At 39.0% G+C, this 16,280-nt stretch overlaps 1 protein-coding gene across 2 annotated transcripts in view; it reads left to right on the top strand.

The window, feature by feature from the left end:
- The window catches only part of CRTAC1 (cartilage acidic protein 1), a 478,485-nt gene that overhangs the window by 103,703 nt on the left and 358,502 nt on the right, over positions 1-16,280 (top strand). The window lies entirely within an intron of this gene.

Below are 16,280 nucleotides of genomic sequence, written 5' to 3' on the forward strand. Positions count from 1 at the left end.
CAGAGGATTGCTGCAGAGTCAAACCCCAAGGGGCCAGATGCCGGCAACAGCTGACTGATGTCAGATTAAAACTTGTTTCAAAAGCACCTTACATGTAGTGTAGGCACGGGATGACAGCAAATTTAAAGACGCCTTTAGAAGAGCTTTGGATACCAAGTTAGAATTAATATATTTGCCATTTAATTGAGCTACCTTGGATAAACTCAAAGCGTCTATAGGAAAGCGATACAGAGAATAGCAGCTGCCTTCTCTGTAGTTACTGACAGTTTATTCGAACACTGTGCACACATCCAATGCTAAAACTATCAGTTAAACTGAAGAGTTGTAAGTGAACATTTTTTTCTTTTTTTGTTCTTTTTCAAAACTGAGCTAAAACAAGGTTGGAACACTATTGTTGAATATTCATTGACTGCTTAAGCTAGGGATCCAAAAGAGAAGTAGGATATAGAATGATAATGAGGTGAATGTATCAACTGTTCAGGATTTGAAACAGAAAACTGGTTATTTATTAAACAAATTCTAAGTGCTTTTCATGGATATAAAAATAATCAAAGCACACCTAGGGGTAACATTTTCAGAAAATATTTACTAGAACTACTGTTATCCAAATTGAGTCAAATACGATCTGAATTGGAGCCCATATGAGCCATTTGAATTGGCTCCCAGTGTCCTCAAATATCTGTGACATTGGGCCAGTTGGCTCAAAGAGTTGGAAAAGGAAGCCTGTGCAATATATGAAAACAATTAATTCTAGAATTACACATAAATTGCATTCAATAAAATCCTTTTTTTACTTCCTCTTAGTCAGTAACCATCTCCGTTCTCTTAACTGGCTGTAGATCAAGAATTTAAACAAACTGACAGCCATGGCTGGCCTTGATCTGGACTTGTCTAGAGTTACCCTACCTGAGCTTCATTAGTTAAACAATTTTAATGCATCTATAAATATTTTCAGATATATTGCCTTCATTTGAACTGGCTCTTATCAAAGTCCCATGCTACCTTACTTAAGACATGACTACATTCCTTAACTGTAGCTTTTCGTTGCACGTCGACATTGTGTGTCTTCACAAATGTGTCCTACAGATTTAGATTAGTAGAAAACCGGGTGACCGGGCTCATAGTCTCATGAATTAGGGGAAGGGGGGAGGTAGGCTACAAGGGGGAGTGCAATGATATAACAAGGAACAACCTGTCTGAAAAAGGTGTGGATCCTTCTCAAAATGCATGCACACCAGACTGACTGTCAGTTCCCCGTCAATGCTGCCCATGCATAGAGCACTGCTGATACATTCTCGCAGGGTTTGTGCAGCTTTTAGTGAATATGAGAGTGCAGACAGGACCCTGGATCTGGACTAAGTTTATTTTTAATTAAACTCCATCTATCAAACCACTTTTTATATCAGCATTATGTTGTATTCTTAAATAATTGCATAGTTTGTGTTTAAATACTCATAAAGCTTGCTGCTTGGGGTCAAATCAATAAAGGGCAGTAAAGAAAACACTATCAAATACATTGTCAATGAGAAGTGGCACAGTTACCATCAGGGGACTTTGCAAAATTCGCAAAGTCCCCTGACAATGACATCGTCCAGTGGCCAGGTGGCCGGTAAAGGAGAGATTTACATACTGGAACTGGTCCCTTGCAGGTGCGACCTCTTGATCCGATTGTTCAATTTTGCATCCAACATCAACACTGTACACTCATGCATGTACAAAAGTACAGCATTGAGATGTATGGAGGATCCAGCGGGATTCTCCATAAACACAGACAATTACCTGCAGTCATCACTGGTGACGGCTGTCAGGATTGACACTTAGACTCCGCCCTGAGGCTAAGAAAGCCAGTTGAGAGAAATTTACAAACAGTACAGTCTCTTTGTAGCTCTTGACTGGTTTTTAATTTCAGTGAAATTCCAAAAAAGTCAAAAGCAATAATTCATTAAGATGCTAAGTTATCATATCTAACTTATCAAAACTACAAGGTATGTTTGCGCATGTCTGAATTTGTATTAACGAGCAAAATAGTTAAATATTAAATAATATATCATTTCTGGTTTATAATTCACTAAATGTAAGGATTTACTGTTTTCAGACCCATAATGTTTTCCTGGATACAATTTATTTCAGTTTATGGATAACAAATGACAAGTGCTACCATCAGAGTATGTATTAGTCATATGCTGCTGGAGGGAGATCTATTTGTTAATCATCATATCTCATTTAGGGCTCTGTTTTTGTTTAATTTATTTCTGCTAGGCAGCATATAAATTGTGCCTATCATACAAAGTGGCAATTTGTTTTACTTGCCTGTATTAGGAAGGACTTTATTTACTAAATAGCAAATTGTATTGAATTGACAACCAGCCTGCAAACGTTAGGGCAATCATATTATTAACCAATAATTTGGAAAATTCACCAATGCAGCTATAGTCAGAGCATGACTATTTTAGTCTAAAATTGTCATTTCTAATATCAGTTCGCTACAATTCACTCGTTGTTAAACTCTTAAAAAAATACATTGAATCTGGTAAGCCTAATGACCTGAGCAAGGTCCCTTTAGCTGTCTTATTGTACCTGGATGTGTAAGACTGTGTTAGAGAGCCATGTGAGGAATGAGTTAAATTAAACCTGCAGTGAGCATTTAATCATAAAGCCAATTTCAGCTGCAGAAAACCACATTCCTCCTCTCTTAAGGTAAGAATTGTTATCTTTCAAAAATAATTTATAATCGCCCGACTTCGAAAAACACCTGAGCAACAATTTTGGTAGCTAGAGAGAGTTGATTATGGTGTAGCTATAGATACAGATAAACTCTATACTTAATTGATTTATTTTTATCCCCTTATGGATTTACTTGTTGTCTCTCTGTCTGTAAGAAATGTAAGGTTGCAAAACACCACAGATGGGAAATAGTCACCTATTCTATGTTCTGCAGGGCAACCCTTTTCATGACCTGCCCATCAACATGAAGTGATGCCGCAGGCATGGAATCAATCCATTAATTTGAAATAAAATAGTCAACCATTTAAATGCTATATACGTCTATCCAGAGGATAGTCAATACATTTTAGACAAAGATCTGCACACCAGTCAAGCCATAAGTTTGGCTTTTCCCACAGAAACCTCACATTTGCAGAGATGTTAATAAGGCAAAAATGTGATTCTTTGTTGAACTAATTTGCATATGCCCACCCAGAATCCTTTGCAGTAGTAATATCACTGCATTTTTTTTATATTTCTGTGGGAAAATAAAGTCTTCTGGCTTGATCGGTGTGCAGATTTGTGTTTAGCAATGTAACGGCTATCCACTGGCTTCAGGTGGAAGGGATTTTCAATCACAATTTTTCCCCACCATAACTTTCTTGGTTTTTGCCATCTAGTAGTGAAGATCGTACTGAAAATAGTTTTTGGTGGTGAGTTTTTCTCTGTCAACGTGTTAATCAACAGACCTTAAAAAACCATCAAACTCAGACTGACTCAAAAGGTGACCTTGCTTTCTGCCCTGTTCAGCATGATCCTCTATTTGCATTGTACTTGACGATTTTAATTTTATTTTTAAAGTGACACTATCGGCACCTAGACAACTTCTACTCATTGAAGTGGTCTGGTTGCAGTGTCCCAAGTCCCTTAACCCTGCAAAGGTAATTATTGCAGTGTTTTATAAATTGCAATAACGTTTCTGCTAGAGTTAACTCCACCTAAATGAAAAATGTCCAGCTCTTACTTAAAATTTCAGCAAATGCATTTCAAACAACATTCACAATCGAAAACTATGCCTTCCATCATTTAAAATGGCCAATGAACACTTTCAATTTTGTATGGGTGTGACCATAGGCAAGGCTATCTTGGTACACATTAACCCCTTAAGGACCAAACTTCTGGAATAAAAGGGAATCCTGACATGTCACACATGGGTTAAAGGACCACTATAGTGCCCGGAGGGTGCCCCCACCCTCAGGGTCCCACTCCCGCTGGGCTGAATGGAGAGGAAGGGGGTTAATCACTCACCTTTCTCCAATGCTGGGCTCCCTCGGCGCTGGGGACTCTCCTCCTCCTTCGGTCGTCATCGGCTGAATGCGCAATAGACACGCGCGCATTCAACAAGTACATAGGAAAGCATTCTCAATGCTTTCCTATGGACGCTGGCATCTATTTACTGTGAAAATCAGTGAGAAGCACGGAAGCGCCTCTAGCGGCTGTCAATGAGACAGCCACTAGAGGCTGGATTAACCTTATTGTAAACATAGCAGTTTCTCTGAAACTACTATGTTTACAGCAGGCAGGGTTAATCCTAGATGGACCTGGCACCCAGTCCACTTCATTAAGCTGAAGTGGTCTGGGTGCCTATAGAGGTCCTTTCAAGGGATTTCATTAGAAATTGACATTTATTTTAAATTAACCTTGTTACACCCCCCTTTGGCTGTTAAGCAGACAACAGGTCTTGTTCCTTCCTGGTTTGGTTAGCTCAGTGGAGCTAGACTCAAGAGGCAGCAATTGCTCAAAGCACCTGCCTTGCAAAGACTTCTCATTGGGTAGTCGATGATTGGACAAACACAGAAATTCTGGGCGAGGTTGCAAAAGTTGCAGACAAACTACAGGTTTTACAAACTTTATTTAGATATACCCCCAATAAAAAAACATCAAAATTAAATGAATGCATGTTTTCATTTGGGTTATATCTACTAAACAGTGATTTTTGTTTATTTTGTATTTGGAGTGTCCCTTTAAGAACACTTCACTTATTGAGACGGGTGACTGTCACATGCTGGCATTTTTCTTAATTCTTCTCTATGAAATGTAGACATGTGAATTTTAATTTAAAAAACGTGAAATTGATTCACCAAATAGTACGGATACACAAAGTAATGTGGTGTGTCAATTTCACTGTGTTAATTCATACATTGTCTGTTTAACCCCTTAAGGACCAAACTTCTGGAATAAAAGGGAATCATGACATGTCACACATGTCATGTGTCCTTAAGGGGTTAAGGTGATAGGGGGAAGACTGTTTAAATAAACTTTGAGTACAAACCCAGCAATATTAAGAAGTGGAAACACGCCTTATTCACATTTTCTTTTGTATTGTTCAAAAATGTGTTTGATACTTCCACCGAACGAAATTCCTTTTAATCCACAGCCGAATTCATCATCTGTGATTTAGGATTTAGTGGTTGTGTTTTATTTAATAAAGAACAACTCCACAGGTAACACAATCGACTCATCCATGCATGAATTAAAAGGAATTCGATTTAATTGGATTAACAGTCCAAAACAAATTTTTACACAAGTCTAATAAGAAGTATTTCTGGTATATAGCAGTTGCTATGAATGCAACATGTATGCCATTTTTTCCTATCTTTGTCTGATTGGACAAAAGGCATTCACAGGAGACACATGGGAGATTCCATCACGATATGGAATAAAGGTGGGTTTAATAGATTTTTAACTTTGAATGCTAAAAGGTGTGGGACACCGAAATCTAAACTTAAGGAGAAACCCTGCATCTTAAGTGTGAGATTATATATATATATATATAATAATTTTTTTACATAGTTTTAAGCATCAGTGTTACTTTAAGAGTTTGCTGAAAGGTGGAGATCTCAACATTTCCCATGGTTTTTTGAATTGTCTAAAAGCCTGTGTTCATTGTTCCCTAAATGTATGCATTATAATAATATCCTGGGCATCGTTCCATCTCACGTTGTGCCTATTCTAGCATTTGCAGGTAACATTGGACATGTCCTTTAAGCTATCTGAATATTCGTAAAAAGATGGTGTAAGCAGAAAACATTATGAATTGCTGCCATCATTACCTGTGATCATATTTTGTGCTGCTGGCTGCATCCTTCATATTCTTTTAACACACCATTTTGGTCAAATTAATTTAAATATCTTAGTCTCAAGTTGTTTGGTAATTCAGATTTGTAACCTAAAACTGTTGCATCTCAATAATATATATCATTTTTATTTTATTTTTTTACATTTAAAGGAACACTATAGAGTTAGGTATACAAAGCTGTATACGTAACACTATAGTGCCTCTTTGCCCCCTCTGTGGGAAATACAGGGTTAAAAACACCCCCCTTATTCCAGTGGGAACCTTATGTGCAAGCGTGGTGAGAACCGCACATGCATTAGGACTTCCCCATAAGAAAGCATGGAATCAATGCTTTGCTGTGGGGGATTTGAAGACACTGGATGTTCTCATGCACAGTTTATTCTCTGATCTGGTGAGTAGTTTCAGGCATGCGTCGGCTCAGTTCCTGTCTCACAAAAGGGGTTCCTGGACCCCTGGGCAGGGAGTGAAATCAAGTCACAGGTTTCCTCTGGTGCCTTCTTGCCTGCCTGGTCTCCCCTACAAATAGCACTTTATTTGAAGGTCAGGGGACCAAGTGATACCCACATTAAGGAATTCTCTAGTGCCCTGAAAACAAATCCTACAGTGCCCCCCTCCCGCCCCATCCCACATCACAAAAGGGGTGAAAACTCCTTCAGACACTTACCTGAATCCAGCGCCAATGTCCCTCGGTGCTGGGTCGGGCTCCACCCACGCTCCTCCCCCGCCATCAGCCAGGAGGGAGAGATTTCATGCGCGGCAATGGCTGTGCTTGCTTTAGGATTTCCCCATAGGAGAGTATTATTAAATTCTTCCCTATGGGGATACTGGTGACACTGGAATTCCTCGTGCATAGCATGAGGACATCCAGCGTTGTTAAGATGACCAAACATCTTCTAAGCACCTGGAAGTCCCGCAGGTGGCTGTCTTATAGACAGCCACTGGAGGAGGACTTAACCCTGCAAGATAATTATTACAGTTTCTCAGAAACTGCAATAATTACCACTGTAGGGTTAAGTGACATGGGACATTGCACCCATACCACTTCAATGAGCTAAAGTGGTCTGGGTGCCTATAGTGTCCCTTTTAAAGTTTTTATTTTTTACTGGACCTTGGCTCAGTCCCAATCCGAGGAACAGTTCCAGAGTAATTCAGGGTTATCTCCAGTCAGGCACTCGTGGTGTAAAACAAGTCCAGATGAACCCCAGAAATTCGGCTGGGGAGCACAGTAAGTATATGAGGCCCCATATAACTTCCCACAATACCAATATCCCCTTTTTAGGGGCTTTTGGGACCATGCCCATAGTCTGTGGGCAGGAGGCTGGCTTTCAAGTCTCTCCAAAAGTCCATGGAATGAGAGATTCCATCACATAAATCATATACCCATCCCTTTCACAGATGTCTCATTATCAATGCCCTAGAGCAGGCATAGGCAACCTTCGGCACTCCAGATGTTGTGGACTACATCCCCCATAATGCTCTTACACCCATAATGCTGGCAAAGAATGCTGAAGGTTGGCTATGCCTGCCCTAGAGGATATATTTTCCATACAATGATTAATCTCATAACACTCATTAAAGGGTTACTGCAGACAAAAAAAAAATATTTTACCTAGAGTAACCCTTATTGAAAAGCCCCTCCCCATGCCAATAAGAAAAACAAAGAAAAAAACAAAATCTTACCTCAGATGCTCTGTTGAGGCCTAGTTTCTCCTCTTGTGATGTCACTCCCCACCACTGCGGGGGATAAAATGACCTGAAGACTGGGCTGAGGGGAGGACTTGGGCAGCAAGGATGCACATGTTTATCATTAACCAGCCCGGCCAGCCTTGGTTAATGGTGATGTCAGAGGTAGATACTGTGCCCCCACTTGGCTTCATAACTGTACATGCATATATCTCATGGAACCTTTTAAAAAAAAAAAAAAAAAAATTCTCTAACAAGTTTACCAGCAGTATGGTATCAAATGGAAACGATATTTCTAGTTGTAACTTACCACTTATTACATTTTCTCACTATATTCTGCAAACTCTTCACATTTGCAAGGAAAGAAACATGCTGGATTAGTTATGGCTGTTTGTCAATGTGTGAATGGGGCTAGTAAATAGCCCGTAACTTGCGCTGACAATGCAGACCCAATTAATGAAATTACTTGCTCTCTTATCTATTGTAGCTAGTACATCAATGCCCTTCTCTTATCTATATTCAAATATAGGCTCAGGACTTAAAAGTGTCCCTGCCTTAAACATTTTTAGAAACAAGCTATGTTAATAAGCACTATGCCATTATGGCTGAGATTAAAAGATAAAATGACAGATTGGACCAGCATACATACATCCACAAATTCTTAGCACGTGGGATGTAATAATTGCCAACCTGCTATTTTTAATTTTCAAAGACATTAATACACAGGAAAGTGTGCCTGTATTGGTAGAAAGAATATCTTATGCCATTATTAAAAACTGGAACACTATCTAAATCAGGAAATTACACACCAGCAAGCCTAATTAACATCTATAATGATAAAGCTTATGGAAGGTTTTGTAATGAGTATTTGTATTTCTTTTTTTTGTTTTTTTGTTTTTTTTTAGAATGTTTTGCTATATTTTCTGAACATTTAGATTGTGCATGATTAATTGAATTTATGTTAAGTATTAGTTTGTCCGTTATTTAGAAAGGTGCTCAATGTCACTTTACTCAAGAAACTCATGGAAACATAGAATGTGACGGCACATAAGAGCCATTCGTTCCATCTAGCCTGCCCAATTTTCTAAATATTTTTATTAGTATCTTGCACTTATCTTCATTAAATGTCAGCTGCCACAACTCTGACCATTTTTATAGTTTACCTACATCATTTGCCAGTTGGCTTATCCCTCCTAGAACATCAACCATGCTATATATCTTGGTATCATCAGTAAAAATACATACCTTACCATCAAGACCTTCTGCACTATCACTAACAAGAATATTAAAGAGAATGTTTCTGAAGTACAGATCCCTGAGGTGCCCCACTGGTGACAAGACCATGCTTTGAATATATTCCATTGACTACAACCCTCTGTTGCCTGTCACTCAGCCACTGCCTTACACATTCCACAATATTGGAATCCAGTCTTAAAGATTGTAATTTATTGATAAGCCTTCTATGTGCAACAGTGTCAAAAGCCTTACTGAAATACAGGTAAGCAATGTCTACTGTACCACCCTGATCTATTATTTGGTTACCCAATCAAAAAATCAATTAGAAATAATTTGGCATGATCTCCCTGAAGTAAACCCATGTTGTCTCTGATCTTGAAATCCATGTGATTTTAGATGTTCCCCAATCCTATCCTTTAACATGGTTTCCATTACTTCCCCCACTACTATAGTTGCCCGACTCCTACTACCTTTCTTGTAAATAGGCACAACATTCTCTAACTTCCTAGTATTGCCTCTTTACGAGGTGGCTCCTCAATGACTTGTTTTAGAGAAAATCCCAGTAGGGAGTTTAGAATATGTGTGCTCCTAGCATAAACAGCTATTTTTGTTTTCCAATTCACATCAGGAAGATTAGTCACCCATGATGATAACTTCCCCTTCATTGTCATTTTAGCTATTTCCTCAACTAGTAGATTATCTAACTCTTCTATTTGTCCCGGGGGCCTATAAATCACACCTACACTAGTTACTGTGTGATTACCAAATTTAAACAGAATCTATGTTCGCCTCCCTAACTTTTATTAGGCTAGATTTTATGCTATCCTTCACATACAGGGCCACTTCACCCCCTTTCTTGCCGTCCCTGTCTTTTCTATATAAAGAGTACCCTGGTATTGCTATGTCCCAGTCATTTTTCTCATTATACCATGTCTCAGTAACAGCGACTAAATCTACATTATCAGTTGCCATTATTGCCACAAGTTCATGGATCTAATTCCATAAACTGTGAGCATTTGTAGACATGACTCTAAGCTTATCATTTTTAACACACTTGCTACACACACCTTCTGTCCTTGTTTTCGAGGGGTAATTGGATTGATGTTTTATCAAACTTTTGCCCCCCCCCCCCCTCCTACCCCACTTCCCTAGTTTAAATACATCCTGTAAAAACATCTGAACTGCTCACTGAGAACATGTGTTCCCTTTTGAGAGAGATGCAAACCATCTTTTTTGTACTGTTTATTTCCTTTCCAAACAGAGCTACCATGAGAAATGAAGCCAAATCCTTGCTCCTGACACCATTCACCAAGCCACAAGTTAAAGTCTCCAATACGCATCTGCCTGTTGTTCTGAGTGTTATGCACTTCAGAGAATGAAAGTGCGGAAGCAACCTGACGTACATCATTGGCAAAAACACAAGAAACTTCCTTTATCTCTGAAACCTCATTGCAAGCCAAGTCATTTGTCCCTAGATGGACCAGTAGATCCAATTCCCCTTCCTGCTTTGCTTGCTTAACAATATTACAAATATGTCTCCTGTTTCTGTGAACAGTAGCTCCAGGAAGACCTCTCACAAGACCACTATTGTCCACAGCTCCACACCTCTTATGATAGAATCCCCCAACAACAACTGCTTTCTATTAGGCCTCACCATAGTCTCCTAGCCAGTCTCCACAACACCACTACCCTCAGTGAATGAGCCTGTCTCCACAACACCACAACCCTCAGTGAATGAGCCTTTCTCCACAATACCACTAGACTCTGAAAGTGCTGAAAATGAATTATGTTGAGCAACAGTCTGTGCAATATGCCTTTTATCCACAACCCTAAGTCTACCAGATCCTACAGTAATCCATCTGCCATTCCTAGTACGTCTCTGCGGCCTAGGCTTTGCAACACTTCCAGCCTGAGTTTGTTTACCAGATAATTTACAAATCTCAGACTTCAAAAATACTATCTCCTGCCGCGGTCTACAGATTAGACCGCACCCAAATCTCCAAAAAGTTATAAAAAAAGTTATACACTCAAACACACCAACAATATGGAGCTTCTAGAAAAGAGGGACATTAGTATTGAAAGAGAGACAGAAGGCCCAAAATAAAAACTGCCTCTCCTAAATAGGGACACCTGGGAGGTATATTATCATGTGGCCCCAAGCAGATTGTATAATCTAATTGAACTGATTGCATTGAACATCCCCTAAGCACAGGACAGAGTTTAATGTACTTTGCAGAATCAGAAGTTATAAATATGCATTTCAATTGAAGAATGTGTCACCAAGTGAAAGCTGTGTACATAATTCAGATCCCTGTCTAAACCACTGGATTAAAGTAATATGCAAGGCACCTGCATGTCATTTATTGTGATATATTGCAAGCCATGCCCTTTACTGTAAGTAGCAGATCATATTTGTAAGTTCTGCACAGTAGGTTAAATCCCACTGTGTATGAAAACCCATAATTCATTATGTGAATGACACTGCGCAGTTCAGGGACAGTGAGCAGCTGCCATTTATTAACAAAGCAATTCAAAGATGATATTATGGAAGAAAATGCGAACCTAAATAAATACTTAACACCAGCAAAAATGAGTGAACATTTTTTATTTTACTTTTTCTTTTCAAAAGTCTGTACATTAAAAGTTTCCCGAAACTTCAATAAACCAAATGAAAACCTCAAAAATCTACAACAGACATGGAATAATATTGTCCAGTGAAATAAATCCTGATATGGATATTGAGTACTAATAAGAAAATAGAGGGTACAAGGCATCTCCACTTAGAGAGATATACCATACCCTCAACATTGGCATCCCAAGAGGTTTCCGGTGAGAAGGGGGATAGGGGGAGGGCCAGTGACATGATTATGTCATTGGTTTTGCCCAAAGGGGGCAGATCCACTTGAATTTTACTGCCAGGGCAGACTAGCATGAATGCAAGTCAATGATGGGGTCAGGCTACCTACCCATAAAGCAGGCCAGCTCACATAGGGCAGGGTATGCAGGAGCACTGCTTCAGTTGAAACATAGCTTGTTGCACTATGTTCCAAATACATATCTTTTTTTTAAACATCAGAGTGCCTATCCTTCTTCGGTCTTGCTGATATCAGGACTGTTGGGTTGCATGATACACCTTGCAGTTATACCTTAAGTGGGAAATATGCTCTTTATATTTGGTTTCTTATACTACACATAACGATTTGCTTTATTTGGCTATGCTTGACCTTTCTGCGGCTACAAGATATTGCTCTCTCCTGGTGCTCCTCCTACCTCTCCCAGCGCTCTTTCAGTGTTTCTTTCTCTGGCTCTGCCTCTTGTCCCCAACCCCTCTCTGTTGGTGTGCCTCAAGGTTCAATCCTTGGTCCTCTACAGTTCTCCATCTATACTGCCTCCCTTGATAATCATTTCTATGCGGATGACACACAAATCTACCTGTCCTCTCCTGATCTCTCCCCATCCCTCTTGACTAGTGTCTCTGACTGCCTCTCTATTTCTAACTGGATGGCTGCCCACTTCCTTAACCCCTTAAGGACACACGACAAATGTGACATGTCATGATTCCCTTTTATTCCAGAAGTTTGGTCCTTAAGGGGTTAAACTCAACCTGACCAAAACTGAACTTCTGGTCTTTCCTCCCTCAAGTGTTTCTACATTTGTGTCTGTCTCCCTCCAGGTCAACGGTGCTAACATCAGCTCCACCACGCAGGCTTGATGCCTAGGTGTTCTCTTCGAATCCGACTTCTCCTTAACGCCTCATGTTCAGTCTATTGCCAAATCATGCCGCTTCCATCTCAAAAACATTGCGCGCATCCGACCAACTTAACAACGGATGCAACTAAGGTGCTGGTCCATTCCACTGTCCTTTCTCGCCTTGACTACTGTAATCCGCTTCTCAGTGGTCTTACGTGCTCCAAACTTGTGCTGTTACAGTCCATAATGAATGCGGCTGTGAGGATCATCTTCCTGTCCTCCCACACCTCCAACGCCTCACCCTTCCGTCAGTCCCTACATTGGCTTCCTGTAAGATATAGGACTCAATTTAAAATTCTGGTTCTTCCATTCAAATCTCTACATAATGCTGCTCCCACTTATCTATCCTCCCTAATACACAAGTATGCCCCATCTAGGCCCTTACACTCTTCTGTCCGCACCCTTACCTCTGATGCTCGCCTTCAAGACTTCTCCAGGGCTGCACCGTTCCGGTGGAACTTGCTTCCCTCCTCCGTTAGATGCTCACCCAGTCTCCACTCCTTCAAAAAATCATTAAAAACGCACTTCTTCATAAAAGCGTATCAAGTAAACTGTTAATAGCTCCTGACTGATTCCTCTCTTTCAACTGTAATCAGTCTTATATTATCCTTACCTTTAGTGTCACTTTACCCCACTCCCTCTAGCATGCAAGCTCATTAAGCAGGGCCCTCAACCCCTCTGTTCCTGTCTGTCAAACTTGTCTGGTTACAACTACATGTCTGTTCATCCACCCATTGTAAAGCGCTGCGGAATTTGTTGGCGCTATATAAATAGCATAATAATAATAATACTATTCTATGTGTTTTGGTCCTTTATAATTAAATTCTGTAGATTTTGCTTTTTACATTTAAGCAGCTGTGCTACTTTCAACTACTGCCATTGACTTCGCCCCTCTCCCATTACTGATATGCTGGGGCTGGTGAGACTGTGAGATTCTCTCTTGTAGCCTTCTGCTGTATATTGAAAACTTCACGTATGCATCATATCTATAGCTAGACCATTTACATTGTTTTTGTATATTACTATTGTAAGGTCACAGTTTAGCATTTTGTCACAATGTAATCATTATAGCTCTGTTTCTATATGAGATGGGATTACTTTGTTGCAGGATATCTCACATAAGGATTGCTATTTTATTGGTATCGTGGTTGTGGATTTTCAATGGCTGTTGTGGTGAATTGTGGAGTAACGTAGCTAATAACAAAGTGTGATCAACATGATAACGAACAGTTCTATCAGGATTATATCACTTATGAGTATTTTATAAATAATAAAAACTTTATGGAATACTATCTTAAAATTAAAATTTTAAATACAATTGAAAGACATCCCCAGACCAAATAGAGATTACTTTGTCTTATGGTCAACTGCGAGAATGACAAAACCGAAAGCTGTCTCTATCACAATGCCTGTCAAAAAAGGTATCTTTTATATGCATCACAAGATTTAGTCTGTGGATAATACTATAGTCTCTGGGGACAATGAGCTTTAACCCCTTGAGGACACCTGACATGTGTGACATGTCATGATTCCCTTTTATTCCAGAAGTTTGGTCCTTAAGGGGTTAAGTGAGTATATATTTCCCCTCACTGTCACCCTTGGGTTGCTGCACGCCAAATTAGCAAAACCCCAAAGGTGATAAAGTTGCAATAATAAGGGACTGGCCGATCTGGAGTATAATAAAAAGGGTGATGAACAGATTTATTTCTAATTATGTATACCACGGCAGACTAGACTTGTTAAAGGCTTAGATTTCCTATTGCACTTGCGGGCATTAATGATCTATAGGCATTAATGATCTACAGTGTGTTTAATTAAGACTTAAGACATTTATTAATTTACAAATTGAATGTATATTCATTTTTTTTTACCTTTTCACATCACTCTTTAAAATGCACACTAATCCTTTTATGTGTGTTTTTTTTTGTTTTTGTTTTTTGCACTAGCAAATTCACCAGTGCTAATGTTAAAGTATAGTTATTTATATACATTAATGTGTGTCGCAGTTTTATTAAGCGCTATAGCTTTCACTTCATAGAAATTTAATGCAGTATGAATAAGATAAGGCAGGGGTAGGCAATCAATTATTATTACTCTGCCAAAACAAAATCTTGAAGCCCCTTGGCATATCCTGCTGTTATTTATGGGTGCTGCAGTTACTTTGTAGCGATTGTATTTGTGCGTATGTGGGCTGTTATATTGTATATGTTGATGAGTAGTTTGTGGTATTGTGTACGATCCCTATGTATGTGGACTGTGTACGCAGGCTGCTTGTGAAATTGTATGTGTGGATGATATATCACATTGTGTGTTTGGTGGTGTGTGTATGTGTGGGGCTGCTTCTGGTATTGCATGTGAAAGGCTGCTTGTGGGGATGCGTGCATGTATGTGGATTCCCATTCACAAGTGGGAGGCAGTGATCTGAGATTACGTCCTCTAAGTGCTCCAATGTTTTAAACTGAGGATTGTCCCTCAGTTTGCACTAGTAGATATTTGAAGTTCCACTGGGACTCTTGATAGGTTAGAGCATGTTTGGCTCCGGCAGTCTTGAGTGCTGTGCAAAGAAACCTCAAGTGTCATAGGTTGCCGACCAATGAGTTAGCGATGCATCAGACCCTTGATGGACCTTGATTTAATATTTTTTATATAAACTTTTTAATATGTATTTATTTTTTGTCATATAAATCATATATGAAAAATATAAAAATGCATTTGTAAAAATATTACCTAATTTTAAAAGTTTATGCAAAAATGTTTGGAAATTTTATCCAAAAACATTTAATTGCGGCCATACTGCTTGCAAATGTTTAGCGGAGATGAGGTGTAAAACATTATTTAATATGTGTTTTATGTCATGAATGTTAAAGGCAAAAATTGCTAAACATTTTTTTTACTTCCGTAGTTAATTTTGCTTTGTTTCATTGAAGGTGGATTTATTGACTGATATAGCTTTATACACATTTATTTTTTGTTGCCTGCATGTTGTGACTGGATTTGATAAATATTACAGTATATTCAAGGTGACAAAACTGCCATTTGTGGTATGATTAGGTCAAAACTGTAAAGTCTAAATATGTACAATTTGCTATTACACATTTGAATAGTTTTAGCAGAGAGACTAAGAATAGTAGTCATGTCTTTGTAAAAAAAAAAGCAGTTGTCTTTTTATTATATAAATATTTAATATTTTTTGTACTCAATCAAAATGAAATCTAATTTACAAATGCCTGTGTCTATTTTATTGTATGAATAATAGTTTTATTGAAATGGTGTTAGCCAGGCAGCAAAAAATTTTTTTTTTAAATGTATAAGCGGTATTTTTAGGACATTACGGTATCTTCATCAGTTATCTATAGCTTTGTAGAATAATATGTTAGTTAAAGGGACACTATAGTCACCAAAGCAGCTTTAGCACAATGAAGCAGTTTTGGTGTTTTGATCAAGCCCCTGCAGTCTCACTGCTCAATTATCTGCCATTTGGGAGTTAAGTCACTTTTGTTAAAGGACCACTCTAGGCACCCAGACCACTTCAGCTTAATGAAGTGGTCTGGGTGCCAGGTCCAGCTAGGGTTAACCCATTTTTTCATAAACATAGCAGTTTCAGAGAAACTGCTATGTTTATGAATGGGTTGAGCCTTCCCCCTATGTCCTCTAGTGGCTGTCTCATTGACAGCCGCTAGAGGCGCTTGCGTGATTCTCACTGTGAAAATCACAGTGAGAGCACGCAAGCGTCCATAGGAAAGCATTATGAATGCTTTCCTATGTGACC

This window comes from Pelobates fuscus, chromosome 10 (genome assembly GCF_036172605.1).
Source record: "Pelobates fuscus isolate aPelFus1 chromosome 10, aPelFus1.pri, whole genome shotgun sequence".
NCBI classification, from domain to species: Eukaryota; Metazoa; Chordata; class Amphibia; order Anura; family Pelobatidae; genus Pelobates; species Pelobates fuscus.